Below are 21,037 nucleotides of genomic sequence, written 5' to 3' on the forward strand. Positions count from 1 at the left end.
TGAATTCAAATTCTTTTCAAATACAAAACCCTTGAGTGAAGATGATATGACTTCTTCCATTTAAATTAAATGAAAGGGTATTTGAAAATAATTGGATTTCATTTGGAAATATTTCAATTCACAAACTTTAAGCAACTCAATGATTTTCACGAGAGGAGATAAAATGACTTCTTCAAATTATGAAATATGAGTTGGGAGTTTCAAGGAATCAAATTCAAAGTCATTTTGAAATTATTTTCATTTTGGAATTGGTTGAGTTTTATTCAAATTATTTTTCTCCAAAAATAAAATATATGGAAAATAGGGTAACATGATTCCCTACATTAGAAAATTGGAGAAAAATTAATTTGAAATCATTTTGGTATTTTTAAAATGATTGTTGTTGGATTTTAATAGACCAGTAGCACTCTTCGATTTATCTGAATTTGTGTGGATTTTATTTGAAGTTATAAAAATGTTCATGTCGTAGAAAATCTTTTTCTGAAAATTTTGATATATTATATGCCTATATCATATTTTTGTTTATTTTACTTTTATTATTTTATTTGTCTGGAAAAAAAATCTTTATTTAAAAAAAAACCTTCCCACCGAACCGGGCCGGCCCAGCCAACCGGGCCAGGCCAGCCGCGGCCCAGCCGAGCCCCGCGCCCGTTCCCGCAGGTCTCCGGCGCCCCCACGTCGCCGGCAATGCCGTAGCCGCCGCGGACTCCTCCACCGCCTCACCTTGCCCCTCCCGCAAGCCTCCCCGGCCCTCCCCTTTATGTAGAGCCGCTCCCCGCCATCGCCGCCTCCTCTCGCTCCGCGCCGCGCCGCCCCTCCCGCATCTCGCCGCTGCCTGCGCCGCCTCTCGCCGCCGACGCCGCCTGCGCCGCCGCCCGCTGCTGCTGCCCGCGCCGCACTCCGCCCCGCCGTTCGCCGCGCCGCCCCCGCGCCGCATCGCCCCGCGCCTCGCCCTGCCTCGCCGGAGAGCGCCGTCGCCGATCTGCCGCCGCCGACGACCCGCTGCCGAACCAGTACAATAACCGCCCCGGTTCGCCGGTTTTATTTAGGGTTTTTTTTCTTTGGTTTTCCGTTTAAAATCCGGTTTTTCTTTTAAAACTAGTTACTTAGTAAACGTTCGCTGGTTAGGTATAGAAAACGAACATTCGCCTTTTAGTTTTTTTTCTTTTTCTGTAATTTCGGCCAGGGACCTATCCGTAGTGTTTTATTTACAGATTAGTCCCTCTGTTTCAAACGACTATAACTTTTTGCTCGTTAGTCCAAATCCAACGAAACCAACGCCCACGTCTTCGTTATGATCTCCTCTATCCAGTAATCCAAGTCAAACATGTTTTTGAAAACTTTAAAATTTGAATTAGACCCGATTTGAATTCAAACCTTCGTTTGATCATAACTTGAGTTTCGTAGCTCCGTTTCAGTTGATTCTTTTTGCAAATCGAAGCTCTTGACCTAAACTTTCTGATAAGGCCAAATTCACATAATTTTGGTACTGTTAGAAATTGTTTTATGTTGCAAGAGTTAATTGCTTGGTTTTGATGTTTTCCGAATCGTCTTCTTCGTTCTTTTTGATCTTTTGAGTGATTGCTTATGTGTGGTTACTATTGCTTGCTTACGATAGATTGACCGGAGTGTGACGAGTAGATCTATCAAGAGTTTTGAGTGCGAATCATCTTCATCAACATTGCAGGCAAGTTCACACTTTGATCATATCCCCTTCCATACCCAGTTTTTTTGCATTAGATCAATCTTCACACATTGCATGATTAGGATCTAATTAAACTGTGGGATGGGAAGTAGATGAGGTAGTACCTATTACCAATTTATTATCAAACCTTTGGGAGTTACTTCTACGTTTGCTTATTATGCCATGCTATGCTCGTAGACATGGATTGGGTTTTGAGAGTATCCATGACAGATGTGAGATTGTTAATTAATGGTTTACTTAAGGTGGCAACTTAAACACACATCTGGGTGGATTGATGCACATGGTTATTCTAGGATTGCCTGTCTAGGCACCTGGGTAATCCAGGACTTGACTATTTTCTTTTGGACCGCCACCCAGGCAAAGGGATCATGAGATTATTCATACAAGAAACTTCCGTGTGCAGCCACAAGCTATTATGGGCTCTAGCATAGTTGATTAAGTCGTGTGAACTCTTAGAGTGGTAGACTAGTAGATGTAGGGGTTGTAGGTGGTACGGTCTACCCATCGTAAGGTGCAAATGCTTCTGAAAGACTATGTCTCGGTCATCCGTCTTCTCAAACACCATGTAATGCGAGAAAACAAACGAAGGCGATCGAGTCTTGTGGGGAAAAGTGCGCAAACCTCTGCAGAGTGTATAAACTAATCATGATTAGCCGTGTCCCCGGTTATGGACATCTTGAGTATGTAGTTCTTGGATTATCCTGTTGATCTCATCATGTTACTTTAAATGAATACTGTTGGGTTTAATGATGTTACTTAATTGGGATTGAGAATGCTGTCAACCATTCTCAATGTTCAACAACCACCATGATAGTTAAATAAAATTTATTCCTTTGCAGTAGGGAAAAATTGGCTTTACGCAAAAACCTTATAACCATAGAGCTTTTCCACCAGCCAAATATGCATGTAGTGATAGTCTTTATTCATCATTCTCTATGGTGTGAATTTGCCAGTACATTCAATGTACTGACCCTCTGTGGCTGCAACATCTCATGTTGCAGGATTATCTTATGACGAGTAAGTGATACGTTAGGGTTACGATTTCTACACTTAACTTTGCCGTTGGTGTTGATGGGAATCCACAACCTTGTTACTTCCGCTATTTTGGATTTGAGGTAATAGTATTTACGTTACTTTTACATGTGATTTACCTCTGTTATAAATCCTCGAGTACTGTGTGTGTCAGCATACCGATCCAGGGATGACACTTAAGCACAGAGACTGCATTCGGGTCGGGTCGCTACACCTCAGACTCTGAAGATGAGGACTATGTGGCTGTTGAGGAGGAAGTTAGCTCAAAAAAGAAGGTGTTGAAGAAAGAGTATGGTACTGCTGCAACAACTAAGCCAGGGTTGAATAAGAAGGCACCTGCAAAAAGAATTCCAATGTCTAAGGCCAGGGCCTCAACTGCTGAAACCTCTAAGCCAACTAAAGAGGCTGCTAGAGAGGGAAAGAAGACGAAGGAGAGGGTCAAAAAGACCACTGCCAGAGTCCTTGGTAGATCCTCCATAATGAGGGATCCAGAAGAAGATGAAGAGGGAGAGGATGCTGCACCAGCACCCAAGTCCCATAAGCTCATGCGAGATGCAATCAAGTCAGGGGCTGCTCCATCAAAGCCCAACGCTGCTCCCAATTCTGCTGCTCAAAAGCCTTCTAGGCCCAAAGAAGCACCAGGAACATCCTAGCTGAAGAAAAGAACAAGGCCCCAGTGCCTGATGTTGAAGAAGAAGATGCAGAAGCCCAAGTGCTAAGAAAACTGAAACCAAAGATTCCAAACCACAATGACACTCATCCAGTGGCAGAGGACATGAACATCGGGAAGGATGCAGGATTGAGACTTTGGAGACAGTCTGACCCCTATGATGTGAGGAGGAGGACTGTCGTGGACTATAGGTTCCACACCAAGGAAAAACAAGATTTCTATGAGACCATTCTGCTTGATAAGAAGACAATTTTCTATGATATGAAATGGGTCGATTGGGAATTCATTGACGAGAATGAAGACTATTTCCCAGGTGTACATGAAAGCTTCAAAGCTTGTGGAGTTGATGAGTTTGTGGGTCAAGAGTTGACCAAATGGAATGATGAGCTTGTTATGCAGTTCTATCCAGATGGCAGAATCGTGTGGATGTCTGAGGGTACAAGGTACCAATCAACTGTTGATGAGTGGGCAAAGTTGATCAATGCCCCAGAAGAACATGAGGATGATTTGGATGTGTATGCCCAGAAGAAGAAGGACCACAACTCAATGGCAAACATGTACAAGGAGATCCCCGGCAAAGCTTTGGAGACACACGAGCTTAGATTTGTGCATTATCTATTGTCTGGTCTACCTACAATCAACACTATCCAGAGGCATACTCTGTTACCCAAATCTGGAGATCACAAGATGATAAGAGGACATTCAATCCACCTGCTGCAAATATTTGATGACCCTCAAAAATTCAAGGTCATGAGTCTGATTGTTGAGACAATCAAGAGGACTGCAGCTGATCAGAAAAGTTCTTGTGGGTATGCTACACATATTCAGGTGCTCATCAACTCCAAGATGGGCACATGCACTTACCTGTTGGACAAGGAGCACATACCTTTGCACCCAGAATTTGAGGATAACGTAGTTGCGATGAATGAGAATGAACCTTCATCAGCACAAGCACAAGAGAAGAGAGCTAAGGCAAAGGCAGAAAGGCTGTAAGGATGCCAAGTGCCGAGGACACATCTGAGGTGTTCTTAAAGAGCAAACACGATCAATTAGGTTATCTGATACAAGCAACATTGAGGATTGAGAAGTGCTTGGCCACCCTGACTCAGAATCAGGATCGTTGAGACAAAGTTATATGATCTTGACCTCAAGGTGACTGAGATACAGACTACGGTCGAGCAGCTCCAGGAGGAAGCTGAGGAGAAGAGAAGGAAGGCAACTACAGATGCTTTTCAGCGAGTGCCAAGGAGTTAGAGGTCAGCTGCAGTGCCAGTATCAGATACAAGAGCCACTTCATCTGCACTAGCAATGACTTCAGTGCCACCTCCAGCACCTACTCCACCAGCTCCAACATCATCCACTGATGTCTTCATCCTTGGAGTTCTATCTACACCACCTCCCGAAGACCAAGCCAGAGAGACGCATAGCACTATGCATTTTCGAACTTTTTGGTAATTTGTTGCCAACGGGGGAGAAATGTATAGATCATAGGCTTCGAAAGAGAGTGTTTTGCTGCTTTGTCTCTCTTGCTTTCCTGCTTTTTAGTTGAACTTGTGTGTGTGCTCGTTTGATACTTTATGTGTGTGTGAGATACTTGTATGATCATGTGTTTGATCATATCATACTTTAACATTTTCTTGGATGACATTATCCTTTATATCCTTATATGATCATTCACTTTGCTTGGTGATGACTGCATGTTTTAATACATATCATTTTGAGCGCTCCACCAAGATGTATGTGACATGGAAGAGTGACCCATGATCCTAATTGATTGTGCATTTGCATTCAAAAGCAAATCTTAAATAGTGCACAAATTTAGGGGGAGCTCTTCCTTATCACATACTTCTCAAAGCGATGATGTATTTAAATCTTATTATCATTTGTCGAAGCTTTGATCTAGATGCTGTCATCAATTACCTAAAAGGGGAAGATTGAAAGTGCAACTATCCTTGGGTGGTTATGGTAATTACTAACAACATATAGCTCATTGAACTTATACCATATCAAGATGATCATTTCAGAAAGTTCAATGATTGGCATGGCATGGATTAAGAATGTGGATCCCTCAAAATGCTAAGGACACACATTGTCTCAAGCTCAAGACTCTACATTTTCATTTTAGTGATCCAAGATCACATTGAGTCCATGGCAAAAGCCAATAATATTAAAAGGGGATGATGTGTTACTTAATGACTTGCTCAAAATGCTTAGTTATATGCTCCAAAAACCCTCAACCACTTTCTCATATCCACATATGTCCCAAACCAAAAGTCAAACTCGGCCCCACCGAAATGTTCAATCCAGCGCCACCGAGTTCACTTGACATAGCCACTGCCAGAAACCCTAGTCATATCGGTCTCACTGATAGTGATCTTGGTCTCACTGAGATGGGATTGCGAACTCTTTTTTCCCTTTGTAATGTTTTGGTTCAACCGAGGTGAGTGATCGGTCCCACCGAGTTCGCAATGCAAACTCTGTGTTTCCCTTTCATAACGTTTTGGTCTCACCGAAATGAGCGATTCGGTCCCACCGAGTTTGCCTGACCAACTCTCTGCTTAGCTTATTACCAAAATTGGTCCCACTGAGTTTGTGTAATCGGTCTCACCAAGATTACATTATGCCCTAACCCTAATAGAATCGGTCCCACCGAGTTGACATGTCGGTCCACCGAAAAGCCTAACGTTCACATTTTGAACTAAATCGGTTTGACCGAGTTTTCTGATTCGGTCCCACCGAGTATGGTGAATTGTGTGTAATGGTTAGATTTTGTGTGGAGGCTATATATACCCCTCCACCCTTCCTTCATTAGTAAGGAGAGCGATCAGAACGTGCCTACATTTCAGCATTCATTTTCTGAGAGACAACCACCTACTCATGTGTTGAGACCAAGATATTCCATTCCAACCATATGAATCTTGATCTCAAGCCTTCCCCAAGATGCTTTCTACTCAAATCATCTTTCCACCAAATCCAAATCAGTGAGAGAGAGAGTTGAGTGTTGGGGAGACTATCATTTGACGCACAAGAGCAAGGAGTTCATCATCAACACACCATCTATTACCTTTTGGAGAGTGGTGTCTCCTAGATTGGTTAGGTGTCACTTGGGAGCGTCCAACAAAATTGTGGAGTTGAACCAAGGAGTTTGTACGGGCAAGGTGATCGCTTACTTCGTGAAGATATACCCTAGTGAGGCAAGTCCTTCGTGGGCGATGGCCATGGTGGGATAGACAAGGTTGCTTCTTCATGGACCTTTCGTGGAGCCCTCCGTGGACTCGCGCAATTGTTACCCTTCGTGGCTTGAAGTCTCCTTCAACGTGGATGTACGATAGCAACACCTATCGGAACCACGCCAAAAATCTCCGTGTCTACATTGTGTTTGCTCCCTCCAAACTCCTCTCTTTACCTTCATATGCAAATGTTTTACATTCCACTGCTATACTCTTAGAATTGCATGTGTAGGTTGATTCCTTGACTTGTGCTAAGTTGCTAAAATCTGCCAAGACTTCAAATTGGGAAAAAGGATGATTTTTATTTGGTCAAGTAGTCTAATCACCCCCTCTAGACATACTTTTGATCCTACACCAACCATCCCTGCCGGGACCTTGTTCACAGCAGGCGCAGCAACCTTTGATCTCTTGCTAGTCGAACTTTCCGGCAAGTCATCGACAGGCGCAGCGCACTCCGGAGAAGCACGCTTCCCAGATTCCTTGCTGGTATCCTTGCTAGCTTTTCTCCCTTGTTTGTTTTCCTTGGCGGGGATTGCGGCTTCCGCAGCCTCGGTAGTGGCCACCTCATGGGACATGTTATCCACGCGTATAAATGTGTCTTTCTTGTCTGACGGGATAGAAATGACGCCCATTTGTACTGGCATCTTCAAAGTGTTGTAGGCATAGTGGGATGTTGCCATGAAATTTGCCAGGGCAGGTCGCCCGACTATCCCATTGTACAACAACGGAAGCTTGACCACGTCGAACACAATTGATACGTCTACAACGTATCTATAATTTTTTATTGTTCCATGCTATTATATTATCTTTTTTGGATGTTTTATGGGCTTTAATATACCTTTTTATATTATTTTTGGGACTAACCTATTAACCGAAAGCACAGTGCAAATTGTGATTTTTTTGCCTATTTCAGTGTTTCGTACAAATGGAATATCAAACGAAATCCAAACGGAATGAAACCTTCGCGGGGATCTTTTTTCGAACAAACGTGATCCAGGAGACTTGGAGTGGACGTTAAGGAAGCAGCGAGGCGGCCACGAGGTAGGATGGCGCGCTCCCCACCCTCGTGGGCCCCTCGCAGCTCCACTGACCTATTTCTTTCGCCTATATATACACTTATACCCTGAAACCTTCGGGACAAGCCATGAAACACCTTTTCCACTGCCGCAACCTTCTATACCCATGAGATCCCATCTTGGGGCCTTTTTCGGCGATCTGCCGGAGGGGGATCACGGAGGGATTCTACATCAACACCATGGCCTCTCCGATGATGTGTGAGTAGTTTACCACAGGCCTTCGGGTCCATAGTTATTAGCTAGATGGCTTCATCTCTCTCTTTGGATGTCAATACAAAGTTCTCCCCGATCTTCTTGGAGATCTATTCGATGTAACTCTTTTTGCGGTGTGTTTGCCGAGATCCGATGAATTGTGGGTTTATGAACTTGATTATCTATGAATATTATTTGATTCTTCTCTGAATTCTTTTATGCATGATTTCATATCTTTGCAAGTCTCTTCGAATTATCAGTTTGGTTTGCCATACTAGATTGGTATTTCTTGCAATGGGAGAAGTGCTTAGCTTTGGGTTCAATCTTGCGGTGCTTGATCCCAGTGACAGAAAGGGAACCGACACTTATTGTATTGTTGCCATCGAGGATAAAAAGATGGGGTTTATATCATATTTCTTGAGTTTATCCATCTACATCATGTCATCTTGCCTAATGCGTTACTCTGGTCTTATGAACTTAATACTCTAGATGCATGCTGGATAGTGGTCGATGTGTGGAGTAATAGTAGTAGATGCAGAATCGTTTTGGTCTACTTGACACGGACGTGATGCCTATAATCATGATCATTGCCTTAGATATCATCATATCTATGCGCTTTTCTATCAATTGCTCGGCAGTAATTTGTTCACCCACCGTAATACATGCTATATTGAGAGAAGCCACTAGTGAAACCTATGGCCCTCAGGTCTACTTTACATCATATAAGTTTCCAATCTACAATTCTAGTTTACTATCTATTTTGCAATCTTTATTTTCCAATCTATATTGGAAAAATACCAAAAATATGTATCTTATTATCTCTATCAGATCTCACTCTCGTTAGTGACCGTGAAGGGATTGACAACCCCTTTATCGTGTTGCATGCGAGGTTATTGTTTGTTTGTGCAGGTACTAGGGGATTTGCGTGTAGTCTCCTACTAGATTGATACCTTGGTTCTCAAAAACTAAGGGAAATACTTACGCTACTTTGCTGCATCACCCTTTCCTCTTCAAGAGAAAACCAACGCATGCTCAAGAGGTAGCAAGAAGGATTTCTGGCGCCGTTGCCGGGGAGATCTACGCTCAAGTCAAGACATACCAAGTACCCATCATAAACTCTTCTCCAGCACATTACATTATTTGCCATTTGCCTCTCGATTTCCTCTCCCCCACTTAACCTTTGTCGTTTTATTCGCCTTCTTCCGTGCGTCCTTCTGTTTTCTCATGTGACCATGTGCCTTCTATTAGCTTGCATCTTTCCTTGCTAAATATCTATTGTTATGGATCCTCATCCTATTGCTAATCTTTTTAAAAGAACCAATTATGATGAACCAATTGCTAGTGAGTTGAGTGCACTAGATTATCTTTCTGAGGTTTTTTCTTGAAATTCATGAATCTAAAAATTGTGATGAAGTGTTGAAAGAGGAAAGTTATAAAATGATTCACGATAGATCTTTGAATAAGAAGCATGATTGCAATGATGTTATTATAAATTCTATTAATGTAAATTGTGTTAATGATATGCAAAACCCTAAGCTTGGGGATGCTAATTTTGCTATGTCTACTACTTGTTGCAATGATCATGATTGGGGTGATTTTTCTTATGATCTTGAAAATTTATTTAAGCCCCATGATGAATATGAGATTGATAATAATGTTTCCAATAATATTGAAAGTGGGTTTGGAAGAGTGTCAACTTTAGACCCCACATATTTGAATAATGTTCAATCTTATGAAGTTTTTGATAAAAGTGGGTTTGCAGAGGTCATGACTTTAGTTAATGTTAATCCCACTATTTTGGAAGAGTGTCAACTTTGCATGCATGTGGATCGTGTTGAAAATATTTTATGTGATAGCTATTTTGTTGAATTCTCTTATGACCCCACATGTAATTATTATGAGAGGGGAAAATATGATTGTATAAATTTTCATGTTACTAAATTACCTCTCGTTATGTTGAGATTGCCATTGTTTCTTTCTGCTTCCTTGCATATGCTAGTTTTTGCTTGCTATGATAATTTGTTTACCTATAAGATGCCTATGCATAGGAAGTATGTCAGACTTAGATGTGTTTTTCACTTGTTTCATGATGCTCTCTTTGTTCTTCAATTCTTGTCTTTCATGTGAGCATCATTGAAATTATCAATTCCTAGCTAGGGGCATTAAACGGTCGCGCTTCTTGGGAGGCAACCCAATTTTATTTTTGTTCTTTACTTTTTGGTCCTGTTTAGTAATAAATAAATCATCTATCCTATGTTATGATTGTGTCTTCTTATGTTTTAATTAGTGTTTGTGCCAAGTAAAGCCTTTAGGATCTTCTTGGGTGATTGTTATTTGATCTTGCTGAAAAAACAGAAAGTATGCGCTCACGAGAATAATTTTCATTTTTTACCAGAGAGCGATAAAATACTTATTCCAACTGGAGCAGATCAATATAAAAATTAGTTAGATCATCCTCATTTGGTAGAATTTTTTGAGTTACAGAAGTATTCGAAAGCTACATATTACTACAGACTGTTCTATTTTTGACAGATTATGTTTTTCGTGTGTTGTTTGCTTATTTTGATGAATCTATTGCTAGTATCCGGCGTATGAACCATAGAGAAGTTGGAATATAGTAGTCTTAACACCAATATAAATAAAGAATGAGTTCATTACAGTACCTTAAATGTTGATTTGTTTTCTTATACTAACGGAGCTCATGAGATTTTCTGTTGAGTTTGTGTTGTGAAGTTTTCAAGTGTTTGGGTAAAGATTTGATGGATTTTGGAACAGGGAGTGGCAAGAGCCTAAGCTTGGGGATTCCCAAGGCACCCCAAGGTAAAATCCAAGGATAAACCAAAGCGTAAGCTTGGGGATTCCCTGGAAGGCATTACCTCTTTCGTCTTCGTCTATCGATAACTTTACTTGAGGCTATATTTTTTATTCACCACATGATATGTGTTTTGCTTGGAGCGTCTTGCATGATTTGAGTCTTTGCTTTTTAGTTTACCACAATCATCCTTGTTATACACACCCTTTTGGGAGAGACACACATGAATTGGAATTTATTAGAATACTCTATGTGCTTCACTTATATCTTTGGTGGTAGATAATTTTGCTCTAGTCTTCACTTATATTTTTTTAGAGCACGGTGGTGGTTTTATTTTGTAGAAATTATTGATGTATCATGCTTCACTTATATTATTTTGAGAGTCTTTTAGAACAGCATGGTAATTTGCTTTGGTTATGAAATTAGTCCTAATATGATAGGCATTCAAGATGGGTGTGATAAAAAACTTTCATATCAAGTGCATTGAATACTATGAGAACTCTGATTCTTTATGATTGCTTTGAGATATGAAGATGGTGATATTAGAGTCATGCTAGTTGAGTAGTTGTGAAATTGATAGATACTTGTGTTAAAGTTTGTGATTCTTGTAGCATGCACATATCGTGAACCGTTATGTGATGAAGTCGGAGCATGATTTATTTTTTGATTGTCTTCTTTATGAATGGAGGTCGGGGACGAGCGATGGTCTTTTCCTAACAATCTATCCCACTAGGAGCATGCGCGTAATACTTTATTTCGATAACAAATAGATTTTTTCAATAAGTATGTGAGTTCTTTATGACTAATGTTGAGTCCATGGATTATACGCACTCTCACCCTTCCACCATTGCTAGCCTCTCTAGTACCGCGCAACTTTCGCCCGTACCATAAACCCACCATTTACCTTCCTCAAAACAGCCACCATACCTACCTATTATGGAATTTACATAGCCATTCTGAGATATATTGCCATGCAACTTCCCACCATTTCTTTTATTATGACACACTCCATCATTGTCATATTGCTTTGCATGATCATGTAGTTGACATCGTATTTGTGGCAAAGCCACCATTCATAATTTTTCATACATGTCACTCTTGATTCATTGCACATCCTGGTACACCGCTGGAGGCATTCACGTAGAGTCATATTTTGTTCTAAGTATCGAGTTTTAATTCTTGAGTTGTAAGTAAATAAAAGTGTGATGGTCATCATTATTAGAGCATTGTCCCGGTGAGGAAAGGATGATGGAGACTATGATTCCTCCACAAGTCGGGATGAGACTCCGGACCAAAAATAAAGAAAAAAAAAAGAAAAGGAAAAGAGGCCATAAAAAAGAAAAAAGAAAAGGCCCAAATAAAAAAATGAGATAAAAAGAAAGAAGGGGCAATGCTACTATCCTTTGTCCACACTTGTGCTTCAAAGTAGCACCATGACCTTCATGATAGTGTAGCGACCTGACCCGAATGGATCACGTCTACTGTGCTACGGTGTCATCCCTGGATCAGTAATGCTGACACCACACAGTACATCGAGGTTTTACAGCAGAGTTGCAATCACACACTTATTACATCGATGGCTCAAAAAGAACTTATTACAATAAATATGACTTAAGGCCATATTTTAAAGATAACAACGGAAGACTTGGAAGATAAATGGGTCCATCAACTCCAGCGGCATCACTGAGTATAGGGCCACGACCTAAACGCACCTCAATCGTCGTCTGAAAAGTCTGCAACATTAACGTTGCAGCCCGAAAACGGGTCAGCACATGGAATATGCTGGCAATGTAACACATAGAGAGTAATGGAATGAAACAGCTATACTACATGCATATATGGCTGGTGGAAAGCTCTATGGTTATAGTTTTGCGTAAAGCCAGTTTTTCCCTACTGCAAAGGAATAAATTTTATTTACTATCATGGTGGTTGTGAAACATTGAGAATGGTTGACAGCATTCTCAATCCCAATTAAAAGTAATTAAAACCCAATAACATTAATTAGAAGTAACATGTTGAGATTCACAATGATATTCAAGTACTAGATACTCAAGTTGTCCATAATCGGGGACACGGCTAATCATGATTAGTTTGTTACTCTGCAGAGGTTGCGCACTTTTCCCCACATGACTCGATCGCCTCCGTTTGTTTTCTCGCACTACATGGTGTTTGAGAAACGGATGACCGAGACATAGTCTTTCAGAAGCACTAGCACCTTACATGTGGGGTAGACCGGTACACCTACATCCCCTACATCTGCTAGTCCACCCCGTAAGAGTTCGCACAACTTAGTCAACTATGCCAGAGCCCATAGTAGCATGTGGCTGCACACGGAAGTTTCTAGCATGAATTATCTTATGATCCCTTTGAGCCTGGGTGGCGGTCCAAAAAAAACAGGCAAGTCCTGATAGACATCAGGTGCCTCAATCCACCCAGATGTGTGTTTAAGTTGCCACCTTAGATAAACCATTAAAATTATCAATCTCACATCTGTCATGGATATCACTCACCCAATCCACGTCTACTAGCATAGCATGGCATAATAAGCAAACGTAGAAGTAACTCCCAAAGGTTTCATAATAATACAGGTAATAGGTACTACCTCATCTACTTCCCATCCCACAATTTAATTAGATCCTAATCATGCAATGTGTGAGGATTGATCTAATGCAATAAAACTGGGTTGTAGAAAAGGTATGATCAAAGTGTTACTTGCCTTGCTGATGATCCGCGAGTCCTAAGGTTTTCGAAGTAACAAGCGGCGCAATCTGGGTAATCTATCGCAGACAAACAACAAGCATACAATAAGTACTCATCTAATGCACAGGTAAAACTCGAACAAGAGATCGAACCAAGTAGTTCAACTTAAGAACTCCGGTTGCAAAGAAAGAACGAAAAACAAACGGCGGAAGAAAACAACTCGGTTCTAGCAAGTTGAAACTAGGTCAAAATTTTACTGTAGCAAAAGCTTGTTCAAGTTGATTAGACGGAACGGCGGTTTCAAGACGAAACTCCAGGCGCTTAAATCACCTGATTCCGATAAACGAGCGAAAAGAAAGACTAGAAAGAAGATCGGATCTGAGATCGCGATCGCGGAATAAATCCGACGAAAAGAAAAAGAAGAACGGTTAAACGAACGGACGTTCGTTAACCTAGAAGAATCCCGTGATCACGTTCGTTAGGACGAACGGTCCGGCGAACGGTCCAAAGCAACTAAATCGGAGAAGAAAACGAATCCGATCTAGGGTTTCGGAGAAGAAAAACCGAACGAAAAACTGATCTAGAAAACCGGAACGGTTTAGAGAAGAAAAGAATCGGAATGATTAGAAGAAAACGATCCGAGAAAAAGAATAGATGTAGCGCGGGGCAACCTTGGTGAGGTCTCCGGTGAGGGGCTCCGGTGGCGTCGGCGTAGGGCGGCGGCATGGGCAAGGTGCGGCGGCGGCGCGGGTGTGGGGCGGCGGCGCAGGTGAGGCGGCGCGGCTGCGGTGACGCAGGGCGCGGTGTGATGCGGCGCGGCGGAGGTGCAAGGCGCGGTGTGGAGGAGAGCTTTGATTTGATGTGTTTAGAGGGGGGTGCTTGGGTATTTATATTGGGGAGGGGAGGGGTTTACTTGGGGTAGAGGACAAGGAATTAGAATAGGAGTAGGAAAGATCTAGAAAATAAACGAAGTAGGACTAAAGAAAACGAAATAAGGAAAAGGGGACAAGGGGGCGCCCTAGAATCCTAAAAGGATTCGGTCCTAGCAAGAGGCGGCGGCGGCCGACCGGCTCCTGGCTCGGCGCCTGGCGCCTGGGAGCGCGGCGGTAGGTGGCTTGGCTTGGGCCTTTGGCCCAAGGCGCTGCTCAAATCTTTTTTTTTAAATAGTTTCCTCGCGCAGAAAAAGAAAAAAAAAGAAAAAAGGGATCTAAACGAACTCCGAAAAATCTAAAGTAAATTTTCCCCGACTCCTAAAAATGAGCCGAACAAAATGAACTTTTCTCCGGACCTAAAATGCAATTTTTGAAAACGCGCATTTTTCCCTATCCAAATAAAATGCAAATAAACACCGGAAAGCAAAATTGATCTATTTATTATATCTTCATTTTTCCTAAATTTGCGAAAGTCATATTATTCCCTCTCTCATATATTTTGACACCGGAAAAATTATTGAAGATAAAATAAATAAATCAAATGATCCTATTTTCAAAATTCGAGAGAACTCTCAAATATGAAAATAACGAAATCTCCAACTCTCTCCGAGGGTCCTTGAGTTGCGTGAAATTTCTAGGATCAACCAAAATGCAAGAAAATATGATATGCATATGATCTAGTGTATAACATTCCAAATTGAAAATTTGGGATGTTACAAACCTACCCCCCTTAAGATGAATCTCGCCCTCGAGATTTGGGTTGGCTAGAAAATAGGTGAGGGTGGTCTTTGAGCAAATCTTCTTCTCTCTCCCAGGTGGCTTCATCTTCTGAGTGGTGGTTCCACTGAACTTTGCAAAACTTGATAACCTTGCTGCGAGTAACTCTACTGGCAACATCGAGAATCTTGACTGGCTTCTCCTCATATGTTAGGTCATCCTTTAACTGAATCGCTTCTAATGGCACTGTATCTCTTAGCGGTACCTCCGCCATCTCGGCGTGACATCTCTTCAGCTGGGAAACATGGAATACATCATGAACTCCTGACAGTCCCTCTGGTAACTCCAACTTATACGCGACTTCTCCCATACGTTTCAAGATCTTAAACGGTCCAACGAAACGTGGTGCTAATTTTCCCTTAACTCCAAAGCGCTTAACTCCTCGAAGTGGGGATACTCGAAGATAAACTGTGTCTCCGGTTTCGTAAACTATCTCCTTGCATTTTGAATCTGCGTAGCTCTTTTGCCTGGACTGGGCTACCTTGAGCCTATCGCGAATCATTTTAACTTTCCGTTCAGACTCCTTAATCAAATCCGGTCCAAAGAATTGTCGGTCTCCAACTTCGTTCCATGACAATGGTGTCCTGCACCTCCTTCCGTATAAAGCTTCGAAAGGTGCCATCTTCATACTGGTTTGATAACTGTTGTTATAAAAAACTCCGCATACGGCAAGTTATCGTCCCAACTAGATCCATAATCTAGCGCACAAGCTCTCAGCATATCTTCCAAAATCTGATTGACTCTCTCGGTCTGTCCATCTGTCTGCGGGTGAAAAGCTGTGCTGAACTCTAGTCTGGTTCCTAAAGTTTCATGCAACTGATTCCAAAACTTTGAGGTAAATTGGGTTCCTCTATCTGATACGATACTCCTCGGAACTCCATGCAAACAAACGATTCTAGTCATGTATATCTTTGCCAACTTAGCACTGGTGTAAGTGGTCTTAACTGGAATGAAATGTGCTACCTTCGTCAAACGATCAACTACTACCCATATCGAGTCATATCCGGCTTTTGTCCTGGGTAGCCCTGTGATAAAATCCATGCCTATCTTATCCACTTCCATTCGGGTATCGGCAGTGGTTGTAACAATTCTGCTGGCTTCTGATGCTCTGCCTTTACTCTCTGACATACATCACAAACTGCTACATACGCTGCAATATCCTTCTTCATTCCGGTCCACCAGAATGTTTCCTTCAAATCCAAATACATCCTGGTATTCCCTGGGTGAATCGAATGTGGTGAATTATGTGCCTCCTGCAAAATCAACTTCCTGATCTCCGGGTCATTGGGCACATAAACACGGTCCTCAAACCATAAGGTGTCGTGCTCATCCTCACGAAATCCCTTTGCTTTTCCTTCGCTCAATTTCTCTTTTATAGCAGCAATCTCTTTGTCAGATTTCTGAGCTTCTCTGATCTTATCCATCAATGTTGATTGAATCTCCAATGCTGCTACATAGCCTTTCGGAACTATCTCTAAGCTTAGTTCACGAAGGTTTTCTGCTAACTCCTTGGGTATACTTCCCGTCATTATCGTATTGACATGGCTCTTACGGCTCAATGCGTCAGCTACTACATTAGCCTTTCCGGGATGGTAATGCAATCTCATGTCATAATCCTTGATGAGCTCCAACCATCTCCTCTGTCGGAGGTTCAACTCCTTCTGAGTGAAAATGTACTTCAAACTCTTATGATCCGTGTACACCTCACAATGATTTCCAATGAGGAAATGTCTCCACGTCTTCAATGCATGCACTACGACTGCTAACTCCAAATCATGCGTGGCATAATTCAACTCATGAGGCTTCAGTTGTCGTGATGCATACGAAACAACTCTCCCTTCCTGCATAAGCACTGCTCCAAGTCCTCGACGTGAAGCGTCGCAATACACCTCATAATCCTTGGTCTGATCTGGCAAAATCAATATCGGTGAGGTAACCAATCGTTTCTTCAACTCCTGGAAACTAGCCTCACACTCCTCAGTCCATTTGAACTTAGTATCCTTCTTCAACAACTCCGTCATAGGCTTCGCAATTTTTGAGAAATTCTCAATAAATCTCCGGTAGTATCCTGCGAGTCCAAGAAAACTCCGGATCTCTCCAACTGTTGTTGGTGCTTCCCATTCAGTTACGGTCTCAACCTTTGTGGGGTCAACTGCTATACCTTCTCCGGATATAACGTGTCCGAGGAATCCAACTTCCTTCAACCAAAACTCACATTTGCTGAATTTGGCATATAACTGATGTTCCCTTAGTTTCTCCAAAACCAAACGCAAATGTTCCTTATGCTCCTCTTCATTCTTTGAATAAACTAGGATGTCATCAATGAACACTACGACGAACTTATCCAAAAACTCCATAAACACTTTGTTCATCAGGTTCATAAAATAGGCAGGTGCGTTAGTCAATCCAAATGACATAACGGTATACTCATACAGTCCATATCTTGTGGTGAATGCTGTCTTAGGTATGTCCTGCTCTCGAATCTTCAACTGATGGTACCCTGATCGCAAATCGATCTTGGAAAACACTTTAGCTCCTTGCAATCGACCAAACAGATCATTAATCATTGGCAGTGGGTACTTGTTCTTGATGGTTACTTCATTCAATCCCCGATAATCTACAACCATCCTTAATGATCCATCCTTCTGTTCCACTAGAAGTACGGGTGATCCCCAAGGTGAAGAACTTGGGCGAATGTAACCTTTATCCAATAACTCCTTAATCTGATTCTTAATTTCCACCAAATCCTTTGCTGGCATCCGGTACGGTCGCTTCGATATTGGGCCTGTACCTGGCAATAACTCAATCAAAAACTCAATGTCTCTATCCGGTGGCATGCCTGGTAATTCCTCAGGAAATACATCAGGAAAATCCTTTACCACTGGTACTTCCTCCTGCACAACTCCTGATAAGCAATTCACTTGTGTCCTGTTTGGCACATGCTGGGATACATACTTGATCCTTCTTCCTTCTGGTGTGGTAAGCAAAATTGTCTTACTGGCGCAATCGATGTTTCCTCCATACATTGACAGCCAATCCATACCAAGAATCACATCCAGACCTTGGGATTCCAGAATAATTAAATCCGTTGGGAATACATGCCTTCCTATACTCAATGGTACTTGAAAACATCCTTGTCTGGCCATGTATTCTGCTCCTGGCGAGCTTACTAGCATAGGTGTTTTAAGAATCCTAGTGGGCAGGCTATACTTTTCCACAAATCCCCTTGATATGTATGAATGCGATGCACTAGTATCAAAAAGAATGAGTGCAGCAAATGACTTAACCAAAAATTTACCGATTACTGCATCGGGCTGATCTTCAATCTCCTCCACATTAACGTGGTTCACCTGTCCCCTATTGAAAGGGTTCGGCTTCTTCCCAGAGCTTCCATTGCCATTTCCATTCTGGCCTTCAGGACATTCATTGGCATAATGTCCGGTCTTCGAACACTTGAAACAGGTGACTTGACTCAGGTCTCTCTTGGCTGGGGTTGATGGGGTTGTTCGGTTCTGGCCGTTGCTTCCTCCATTCCCATTACCATTCTTGTGGCCATTATGGTTGTGCGAGCTACCTCCATGGGTGTGCTGAAACTTAAATCCCGGTTTAGGGGTAAAACGGGGCTTCTGCTGGGCTCTAGAGTTATACTTCCCCTATCCATACTTCCTCTTACGGTTCTCAATCTGCTGTTGCTTCCCTTCAATCATGATGGCACGATCTACCAACTCCTGGTAGTTGTTGAAACTTGCTACCATCAACTGCATGCTTAGCTCATCATTCAATCCTTCCAGAAACTTCTCCTGCTTGGCTACATCCGTAGCAACGTCATCTGGGGCATAACGGGCTAGCTTACTAAACTCTTCCACATACTGGCCAACAGTCCTTCCTCCTTGGCGTAAGTTGCGAAACTCACGCTTCTTTATGGCCATAGCTCCTGCTGAAACATGGGCAGTGTGGAAAGCTTCCTGAAACTGATCCCATGTGACAGTGTCAACTGGGTAAGTGGCTGTGAAATTCTCCCACCATGCTGCCGCGGGTCCGTCAAGCTGGTGTGCGGCAAACTTCACTTTCTCACCATCCGTGCATCCTACAGTGGTCAACTCCCTTCCTATCTTGCGGAGCCAATCGTCTGCTACTATTGGCTCGGTGCTACTGGAAAACACCGGCGGATTTAGCCTAAGGAAACGGGCTAAGTGGTCAACAGGTGGTGGTGGTGGGTTGTTGTTGTTGTTCTGCTGATTCTGAACTAACATTTGCATCAATTGATTCTGCTGCTGGATCAACTGAGTGAGCTCCGGTGGAAATCCATTGTCACGTCTCGGAGGCATCTGAGGGTTTAGAAAAGACGAGAATTAAGAATAGAGGGGGTCTAAAGGGAAAACACTACCCATATGCACATGAGGCAAAAGCACACAATTCACTTCAATCAATCAAACAAGGGCTTACAAACGGTCTAACTATCGCAAAAGTGCTTGACTATAATGTGTTTACATGGGGGAATACTACTACTATCTGGTGGTCATCTAGAAATTTGAACCGGTGGAAGACTCCATGATATCTGCTCCAGCTTCGTCTTCAAAGTCGGGTTCACTTGGATCCGAATCGGTGTCGTCGATGATGATGTAGTTGTCCGGACATGCGACGTACTCGTCGTCCTCCTGGGATGCTAACTTGCTCTTGAGTTCTTTAATCTCCTGCTTAAGATCGCAATTGTGCCTTGCTAGAGCTAAGATCTCGTCCATGTAGTCCTTGCGTGTAGACTTTAGTTCTCCTTCTAGCTCGATGATCCTTGCCTTCGCATTCTTCAACTCTACCATATCATTGCACATCTGGTTCTTGTGGCGTCGAATGTGCTGGTTTAACTCCTGCATGAAAGATGCAATGGATCTATCTTTCTTGGTGCTGACTAACTCCCATTTTTCATCACGGCATCCGCAAATCTGGTAGATAGTGCCCTTGAGGTCTTCTTGATAAACTTCTCCAATGCGTCCTATGGTGATATGAGCTGCCATGCTCCTTCCTAGACTCTAGGTTGGTGCATTGAAAACACTATCTATGGGCTTCGTGATTGGCGCGAATGTTCTTCCCGGAACGTGAGCTTGAATCTTCCAGCGCTCCTCTTCAGGCAGAGTGGCGTTGAAGGTTCCCGTGAAGCTTGGTAATCCAATGTTCAGGTACTTGGTGACTTCCTTCAGGTGAAATCCAAATGGTGTGCCTTCATCCGGTTGAGCGTACTTAATCTTCGCGTGCGTCATCCTAATAGAGTAGAAAAGATGAGGAGTTAGAAAATGAGAAGAGAAGGGTGATCTATGGCTTTAACTTATTGGTCGTGTCCTACAGTCAGCATGTGCTCTGATACCATCTCTGTAGCGACCTGACCCGAATGGATCACGTCTACTGTGCTACGGTGTCATCCCTGGATCAGTAATGCTGACACCACACAGTACATCGAGGTTTTACAGCAGAGTTGCAATCACACACTTATTACATCGATGGCTCAAAAAGAACTTATTACAATAAATATGACTTAAGGCCATATTTTAAAGATAACAGCGGAAGACTTGGAAGATAAATGGGTCCATCAACTCCAGCGGCATCACTGAGTATAGGGCCATGACCTAAACGCACCTCAATCGTCGTCTGAAAAGTCTGCAACATTAACGTTGCAGCCCGAAAACGGGTCAGCACATGGAATATGCTGGCAATGTAACACATAGAGAGTAATGGAATGAAACAGCTATGCTACATGCATGTATGGCTGGTGGAAAGCTCTATGGTTACAGTTTTGCGCAAAGCCAGTTTTTCCCTACGGCAAAGGAATAAATTTTATTTACTATCATGGTGGTTGTGAAACATTGAGAATGGTTGACAGCATTCTCAATCCCAATTAAAAGTAATTAAAACCCAATAA

Source organism: Triticum urartu, chromosome 1A (assembly GCF_056163025.1).
Source record: "Triticum urartu cultivar PI428250 chromosome 1A, HENAU_Tu73, whole genome shotgun sequence".
Lineage (NCBI taxonomy): Eukaryota > Viridiplantae > Streptophyta > Magnoliopsida > Poales > Poaceae > Triticum > Triticum urartu.